Source organism: Perca flavescens, chromosome 17 (genome assembly GCF_004354835.1).
Source record: "Perca flavescens isolate YP-PL-M2 chromosome 17, PFLA_1.0, whole genome shotgun sequence".
Taxonomy (NCBI): Eukaryota; Metazoa; Chordata; class Actinopteri; order Perciformes; family Percidae; genus Perca; species Perca flavescens.
The window spans coordinates 8,644,017-8,653,280 of NC_041347.1; the positions used below are offsets into that span (position 1 = coordinate 8,644,017).

A 9,264-nucleotide genomic window follows, 5' to 3' on the forward strand; every position below is an offset into this window, starting at 1 on the left:
AGCATCCATTTTTGCGCCAATCAAAATGCATCACCTGACTGCTCACCTTACCGCGCAACACGGAGCGCAAGCAAGATCTTCAGCTCTAGTCCTTTACACATATGTAAGGTTCTTTTATAGGTTTATTTTTTAATTTGTATTAATTTAATGATTATATGCTGGCCCATTGTCTACAAAATCAGTTGTCCTTGGATAGGTGATTATCATTTCAACTTGATTAAAACAAAACTAAAAGTAATAATTGAATTGAATACTATCTTTACCACATGAAAGAGTACATTGTAATATGTATTAAAAACTACAACCAGTGTTTTGGTGAACTGTTTTGAACAATATTCTCTATTATTTTGTGGTTGCTCAAAATGTGTCCCACATATTAGTCACGAATTTATAAAAAGCAATTAAACCAGGCAACTACAAGGTCAACTACATTCCTGAGGACCCCATTTTCAAACCTTCAGCTCTACTGCATTCTTCAAGATCACTCAATCTCCCTTAAGTTTGCTATTTTCTCTTAAACTTGTTCATATTGTTGGACACTGCTACTGTCACAACCATAACATGTCAACACCTCCAACAGCTCCACTGGTTGCCAGTCAAGTCACGCATCACCTACAAATCTCTCTGTGGACTCTCACCACAATACCTCACAGATCTCCTCCACCCCTACACTCAGTCACGTTTGACTTTTGGGGACAGGGCTTTCTCTGCCAATGCTCCCACACTCTGGAACAGTCTACCACTCCACATCCGCTCTGCCCCATCCCCACCCCCTATTTGTTAAGCAACCTTGGGTACCATGAAAGGCTGTCAGGATTCGTGGCTAGAACCCAGAAGCAGACAGAAACACAGCTCAACATTTTAATAGTTTATTTCTGAATCAGAGAATTTAGCAGAATGGACTGGTGGGGGGAATCCTCTCAGGTGACAGAGCAGGTAGTGAACACAGGCAGGGATGACGAGTCATGCAGGGCTGGTGATTGCAGGCGGAGGGTGGCGTCAACAGGCAGGTTTAGCGACAACAGAACAGAGTGGTATTCCTTGAAGACATGAGAAAAACAGTATTAAGGTTGGCAGGCAAAAAACAGCAGGATACAAAAAAAGATCAGAGACAGAGGCTGGCTGGACGTTCACCTATGTGACAAGACTAACTATCCGACGCCGAACAGATAGGGCAGCCACAGCTTTAGACGCTGCGCTGATGAGCCACGGGAAACAGGTGGTTGATTAGAGATTGCCTGCAGCTGTGCGTCATCCCAGGAGCAGCCAGTCACTCACTGCACTGCGAGCAGAGGGAGAGGAAAAGAGAGAGAGACTCCAGGAAACCCCCGCTTGTCACTTTCCCACTAGTGGATTATTATTATTATTATTATTATCATAGTTATTATTATTATTATTATTATTATTATTATTATTATTATTATTAACACAATAAAAAATATTAGATACTTTTTAAGAAGAGGTCTAAAGTAGTTAGCAACAGAGGGGAAACAAGATGGCTAATGTGAACAACTCATGCATATCATGTGAAAGAGTAGGTTTTGGTCAGACTCTCTGTAGTGACGTCTGACAGTGGTGATAAAAACCTCCAAATGGTCCTCAACGAAGGCTAGAATATAATTGTTGATCACAATAAATACCAATACCAATATGATCTGTAATGTTTTAACCTCTTTTATATTTTTATTTATGTAATTCCCCCTATATTTCTTCCATATAGGCCTACACGGCATGCTACTATTAAGCAATGTAGTGCAAGTGAGAGTGAAGATGTTTGTGGATATCCTCACGGCTGTGGTCTGGCCGCAGCCACAAGGGTGCTTCTAAGGCTTTTAAGGGGTACTTTTATTAATGATAGCCTATTGCTAATTGAACCTATATGTTTCTTATTGAATGTTTGCCACAGTGCTCACAATTGTTATTTGTTATCTGTTCTTCACGTCCACTATACAGTTTACAGTCCAGTTTTCAGAAGAATATGATGTATTATTTTATGAGTAGGGGGCACTAGATGACAGTTTAAGATGATGTCAGTGATGCATTGTACATTATTCCTACTGGTAATGACTTAATCTTTTACTATGATGATTTGATATTTGATGATATGGGGGTCCTTTTAATATTGATATTGCTTAATTGCCAGGGTCAGGGCCAGGGCTGCGCTTTGTCACCAATCCTGTTTGTAATATTTATGGACAGGATATCAAGGCGTAGTCGGGGTTGGGAGGGGTTGCAGTGTGGTGGGCTGGGGATCTCATCGCTGTTCTTTGCAGATGATGTGGTCCTGATGGCATCATCAGCCTGTAACCTTCAGCACTCACTGGATCGGTTCGCGGCGCAGTGGGAAGAGGCTGAGATGAGGATCAGGACCTCTAAATCTGAGGCCATGGTTCTCAGCACGAAACCGATGGAGCGCCTACTCCAGGTAGGGAATGACTCCTTACCCCAAGTGAAGGAGTTTGGTCGGAGAATCAGCGCAGCAGGGGCGGTATTACATTCAATATATCGCACCGTTGTGACGAAAAGAGAGCTCTCTACCGGTCAATTTTCATTCCTACCCTCACCTATGGTGCACAAATGAATGCTGGGTCATGACCGAAAGAACAAGTTTCAGGGTACAAGTGAAAATCGTACTAGAGTTTGGTCCACATGAACTGCTGCTGTGCAGACTGTAGTTAGAGTTTTGCACATGTGACCAGTAGTGTTTTTTGGCACAGGTGAAGCGAGCAGCCGCCCGGGGCTGCATTTTTTCATGACACGTGGGGGGTGGCAAAAAGAAATCCTCTAAGTGGTTTTCTACTGTATTATCTATCATTTCACCATGTGGGGAATTGGCAAATTGACTGCCCTGCTTGCTGAGAAGGTACCATGCACACTGCACAGAGAAGCTGTGTGAGAAGGGGAAAGGGGATGGGGGAGCGGGGGACAGTTCAACTCTGGGTCGAACAGGTTGCTGGGCACAGGCACCGATACTGTTGGTGCTCCGCTAATACTGAGCACCCATGAAGCTGATTGCTGTTATGTGTCAGTTAAACTTTTCATCTCCAATCCTATCCCGAGTTGAAAGATAGCCTACTTTACGGCTTTATTATCGAGTTGATAGGTGTGTGTGTACATTTTTTGACTACTTTTTTCTTTAAAGGGCGTGCGCCCGTGAGCACCCACGGAGGAAAACATAAATCGGCGCCTATGTTGCTTGGTCTCCCAAATGGAACGGCCCGGACAAGGGGGGGAACGAGGGATGAAAAGGATCTATCTGAGATCTACCCCAACTTTTGGACTGCTCTCAGGATTGCACTTACTCTGCCAGTCACTGTGGCTCCAGCAGAGAGGAGCTTTTCCAAACTAAAGTTGTTCAAGTCATACCTGAGGTCAACCATGTCCCAGGAACGGCTCACTGGCCTTTCTGTCAGTATCAATCATTCAATAGGGGAGCAGATTTCATATAACATCATTGATGATTTTGCATAAAGGAAGGCCAGAAAGGTTTTAGTTTTAGTTTTTTTTTTTTTTGTTTTCTGTTCTTAGTGCTATAGTGTAATAATTAGATTCTCTTTAGTGTGTTTTCACATTTGTGTGATGAAGGATTTATGCTATTTATTTTATATTTTATTTGCATATTATTCTTAATATTTTATATTATTGTTGCTTTCTGCTCTTGTTATATTTTTTATACACTCACCTAAAGGAATATTAGGAACACCTGTAAGATTTCTCGTTAATGCAATTATCTAATCAACCAATCACATTGCAGCTGCTTCAATGCATTTAGGGGTGTGGTCCAGGTCTAGACAATCTCCTGAACTCCAAACTGAATGTCAGAATGGGAAAGAAAGGTGATCTAAGCAACTTTGAGCGTGGCATGGTTGTTGGTGCCAGACGGGCTGGTCTGAGTATTTCCCAATCTGCTCAGTTACTGGGATTCTCACCCACAACCATTTCTAGGGTTTACAAAGAATGGTCTGAAAAAGGAAAAACATCCAGGATGCTGCAGTCCTGGGGGGCGAAAATGCCTTGTTGATGCTAGAGGTCAGAGGAGAATGGGCCGACTGATTTCAGCTGATAGAAGATCAACTCAACTTTGACTCAGCAAGAGCTGCTCAGAGCTCAACTTCGGTAAAGTTATGATTAAGATATTCACAGATTCAAACTTCTGGGATCAATTACTCTATAGCGAAATGTTATTAAATCACAAACGATGCATCTTTCCTAACGTAGTAAGGTTAACAACGAGCTACAAACTCATTTTCATCAAAACGAGCCGTCCTCCAACCTGGAGAAATTACAACAATATGTATTATTATTTATTAATTTAATGATTAATTAGGTAGTATCTCCAAACTTACCTCAATTATAACTTTTCTCCTGCTAGTTGTACTACAGCACTTACTTTAAAAAAATAAGCATATTCATAATTTTGGGGAATATCTTTTGCCAAAAAGATATAATATTTTAATAATTAAATAGAGTTGTGTCTCTAAACTTACCTCATAATTAGTCTTCTGCTGGTTATACTACAGCATTTACTTTTCAAAAATAGCCATATGCCTAATTTTGGGAAATCTTTTCTGCCATAAAAAAAGTAATAAATGTCATAATTACAGAGAGTCGTGGCTCCAAAACTACTCCACACTAGAGTGCTGATTGGGCCGCATTTTTCTGTCCGAGCCCGGCCCGCGTCCGACAGAGTAGTAACCGAACCCGACCCGAACCCGACAGGAATTAAGATATTTCTGTCCGAGCCTGACCCGAGCCCGACCCAGTTAAAATCTTTTTTTTTTCTCATACTAATGACACGTTTGTTTGTGTTTGGGAAGGCATTCAGAAATGTCAACAGATGAGACATCAGCGCACACAGGGCAACAAGCACACGTTAACACAGGCGCGCACCTATATAATAAGCTTTTTTTAATTTAAAATGTTCAATGCCTTATCGCGCTGAAGTCACCGAGCCTGACCCAAACCGAACATCATTTCTAAATATCTGTCCGGACCCGGCCTGGCCCGTGGGGTACTGTCAGGTCCCGCCAGGTCCTGTCGGGCTCGGTTCGGGTATCCATCCTCTACTCCACACATAGAAGCCCCCCTGCTGGTTGTACTACAGCACTTAACTTTCAAAAATAAGCATAATCATAATTTTGGGGAATATTCTTTGACAAAAACATTTAATATTTTAATAATTAGAGTTGTGTCTCTAAACTTACCTCACACATAATTAGTGTTCTGCTGGTTGTACTACATCGCTTACTTTTCAAAAATATGCATAATTTTTGGGGAATATCTTTTGCCATAAAAAATGTCATAATTACAAAGAGGCATGTCTCCAAAACTACTCCACACATAGAACGCCCTCCCTTTTCAAAGTGGATGCATTTAAACTTTAAAATAGACAACATTTTCTTAGAGGGGAGCATGCCCATGGACCCCCCCCTAGGGGGGCTTGTGCCCCAGTGCAGCTCTAGGTCTAGTGACGCCCCTGGGGCAGTGTCCCCGTTTTAAGTTTACAAAAATAAAAACATATGAAGCTCAGCGCAAATTCTTTCAGGAAGACTTCTAAACTTAATCACCTCTCTCTCTTCCTAAAATTGATCAGCTGGTTCGAGGCGATCACTTTTCAGTTCACTTGTCAGTTAAACCAATCAAAATTGGCCATGAATTTCACGAACCAATCACAGCATTACATCCCTGCTTCTCTCTCTGCTGCATTCAGCTGTCATTTCAGACAAAGAGTGCAACCCTCCTCCTCTCCTTCCACCTCCAGTCATCATCACCTACGGCTCCCCGGGTCTTCCTCCTTCGGTCCGGTCTTCAGGCTCCTTCACCACCACCACCAGTGTCTAGACTCCATCAGGGGAATATCTTATCTATAGTCTTGGCTTCTCCACCCCTTTAAAAAATATTTTATTTAATGAGTCTAATCTCCAAAGACTCTGTACATTTCACATTATGCATATGTGCAAATAAACCTTTGCATATCTGCAACAAAGTCTCTCTTGATTGAATACCTGTTTTGGAGGTATTTACGCTTCTGAGCTGAAAATGTCACCGGATTTTGTCTAAAAAATCTGGTCACCTTACTTTAAATACACTTCTATTAATGGTTTAGTCTACAGAATGTAAGAAAATTGGGGAAAATGTTTCGTGCAGTCCAAGGTGATGACTTATAATTTGTTGATGTCAGACTAACACACCCCCACATATTTAATTTACATGATTTAACAAAGACTAAAGCAGCAAATCCTCAAACCTGAGAATAATTGGCTTTTGATGACTGACGGATCCATTTTCTGTCCATCAAATAATCAAATATCAAATTATGAAATAACTGATTCATTGACTAATTGCTTCATCTCAACAGGACCCTTTTTAAATCCCCTTGCCTTCAAACTTACTTCAGATTGGCCACGTCTCTGTTGTTGTCTGGCCAATCAACCAACATGTTTAGCTGTGTTACCATGCTGATGTCTACAGGTGCTGTGGGAGTAGGTTTTTCCTCATGGTCTAGGCTGAATTCCTTGGTTTCCTTTATCCCTGCAGTCAGACTGCTGATGTCATCACGTTACAGGGTGTCCTCATCATACAGCTACATCTCCAGAGTAGAGCTGTAATCGGGCCTTAAAAGTTAGGCCCGAGCCCAACAGAATGCGGCCCGAGCCTGACAAGTACACTTTGATTGACAACTTTTTAAAAGCCCAAACCCATTTACAGCCCGACATTATTCAAATGGGCGCATGCACACAGCTCTTTTGCCTTTTGTCAAGAATGAGTCATTTTTACATCATTTATTCATGACTAATGTAGGCTATAGGCCACTTGGAAGTTGGAAAAAAGAAATAATAAGTCTCCTGTAACATCTCAGCACTCTAAATAGGCCTAGGCATACACTTACTCACTTAGCCTATAAATAGGCCTATGGGCCTATAAAAAGGAGTCTTTCTTAACAAATTAAATCAACTATTCTAAATTGACATGGGTATTCGGCTATAAATAGATTAGATCAGCCTCAACGCGACGGTGAACAGCAGCTGAAATTGAATAAAAGAATAATGCTAACATTAGCCTACATTATGCATTTAAGAGTCAATTCATATTTTGTTATAATTTGAAAAACCTTTACTCACCAAGATTAGGCTACATTTTTTGTGGAGGAAAATTACTGAATCCGCTGTAGATGGCTTCAGCATGGTCCTGCACTCACTGATGGTGCGTCCAGCTGCACTGAACACCCTTGCACTGCTGCTGTTACTGGCCAGCACAGGACTGATCTGGCTAATATTGGAAGTTTCGGGTAGGATTGTTTGTTGGTCTTCCACCAGCCAAGAACGTCCATTTAATTTTCCATGACAGCTGCTTCAATGTAGCAAGTGACCTCGTCATCTTCCCCGTCAGCTGGCCTTACATTTTCCCACTCCGCAAAATTCGCCCTTTTTGCCAGAGGAGTGGCTTTGACTCTGGAGAGCTCTGGGTCTTGAATCTCTGCACCTGCAGCTATGGCTTGCAGAAGAGTGCGGGCATGAGCGTGTACTGCATTCCTGTCTGAGTGTGACAACATTCTCAGCTGGATAAATTTTGGCCAGAGGAATGTTGCCATCTTGTGGAGGTCCTGTATTATCACTTTACGAGTGAGCCAGTCTCCGTGTCGTTTACGCACAACAGCTTGCAGAGGGGAGTCCAGGGAATTGGGCTGACATGTACATTGTGGCGTTTCAGTTTCTCATACCAGAGACACACACTATTAAGTGTTGGATACTTGTCTCCCTCAAGTTTCCGCTGTGCTTCATAGAACGGCTTCAGAAAGTCTATCAAAAAGCCCAGTGTGTCCGGTGCTACTTTTTCAATGCGCGCGCTCTCCCCTCGTGCCTCCAGCTTTTCATGGACCTGGACATGGATAAATGGCCTGCATAGAAGTCAGTGTGAGGTATACTGTACTGGACCGAGTGTCTACCATTTGCAGCAATGTTGTTGACAGCCAACCCCGACTGTTTAACGTACCTCACCAATGATTTAGCAGGAGTAATGGTATCTCCTATGTCCGGAGCACCGTCGGCTTTGGATAACTTGGAAATGTCGAGTCCATGCCGCAGTACCGTATTAATGAAATGGTCAATGCAGTCCAATCTCTGGTATGGTCGCAGAGCTACTTTAATGTTTGCCCCCTCATTGCTCACCCATACAATTTTGTTGAGAGAGGAAGCATCAAGGCCAAACTTTGTTCAGTATCTCCTGTCTGATATTTTCTCCTGTCTTTGCCGCTTCCAAAGAGAACATTGTCGTCAGGGTTTTATTCACGAGTTCCATATCCTCACTTATGAAATGGCATGTGATTGTCAAATAACCGATAATCCTCTGTCCGCATGTCTGTGGTCATTGCGACTGTGCCATCCTTCAACAAAGTATTACATTTCTGTACTTCAGTTCACGGGAACCCTCCCATATGCAGCTCTGACATTAATTAGTTGATGTGCCAGCTCTTCAAACCCCTCGCCATTTACGACATTGAAAAGCCTAATGTCTTTACAGCAAAAGCTGTTTGTTTCACCTTTGCAGGGATGGGTTTTGATGCTGTAACAAATTATGTGATTGTAGGTTGATCCTGGGCACTAGCAGGTTTTGAACAGCTTCGATCAACATGCCTTATCAGCAAAGAATTCTCTGTCGCCAAAAGTTTTCCAAACCTCAGACTTTGCATACTTGGCTGGTGCAACCAAAACGTAATCTCCAGAGGCCAGCCTCCGTTTCACCTCCTCGGCATCCATTTTCGCTCTAATCAAAACTTATCACCTAACCTGACTGCTCATTTACCGCACACGCAACCCCGCAGCGCAAGCCCGAGCCCGGCTCGAGCCCGTGTAAAATGATAGAAAATAAGACCAGACCCGACCCGTCGAGTCCCGTCGAGTCCCGTCAGGTTCAGTCAAAGATCTTCAGCTCTACTCCAGAGTGTTCTGGAAATATTACCGTCCATATAGCGTTTAGGGATTATTTGTCATGCGTGTCATTGGAAAAACTTTTTAATAAAGTTTAAGGTTTCTCCATTATTTCTTTTACTATTAAATGTTTTCTATGTATTTATCTCAGTGGTTAGTTATTCTAAAAGTAAAGAGTCATCCCTCAAGCAAATGTGACCTTGACGAGAAACAATTTCTGGTATATGGATTCTCTTTTTGACATCTAAAAAACAAAAAAGAAAGAAAGTATTGTGCTCCAATTAAAAATAATTTAAAGTGCTTTTGTAGAAACCATTAATGAGGTTACTTCAAGAGG

At 42.1% G+C, this 9,264-nt stretch overlaps 2 long non-coding RNA genes across 3 annotated transcripts; both read right to left on the minus strand.

Moving 5' to 3' along the window:
- Nucleotides 1-855: 855 nt before the first annotated feature.
- LOC114572395 (uncharacterized) lies at nt 856-1,364 on the minus strand. The gene is made up of 2 exons (XR_003694762.1): nt 1,135-1,364; nt 856-1,040 (listed from the first exon to the last, which is right to left on the minus strand). It is a non-coding gene; the product is annotated as an uncharacterized LOC114572395 (long non-coding RNA).
- A 3,778-nt stretch (nt 1,365-5,142) lies between these two features.
- On the minus strand, nt 5,143-8,138 carry LOC114572393 (uncharacterized). Of its 2 annotated transcripts, none has more exons than XR_003694759.1 (3): nt 7,122-8,138; nt 6,393-6,602; nt 5,143-5,842 (listed from the first exon to the last, which is right to left on the minus strand). It is a non-coding gene; the product is annotated as an uncharacterized LOC114572393 (long non-coding RNA). The 2 variants fall into 2 exon arrangements; XR_003694760.1 differs by having other exon boundaries at nt 5,143-5,887.
- Between the last annotated feature and the right edge of the window lie 1,126 nt (nt 8,139-9,264).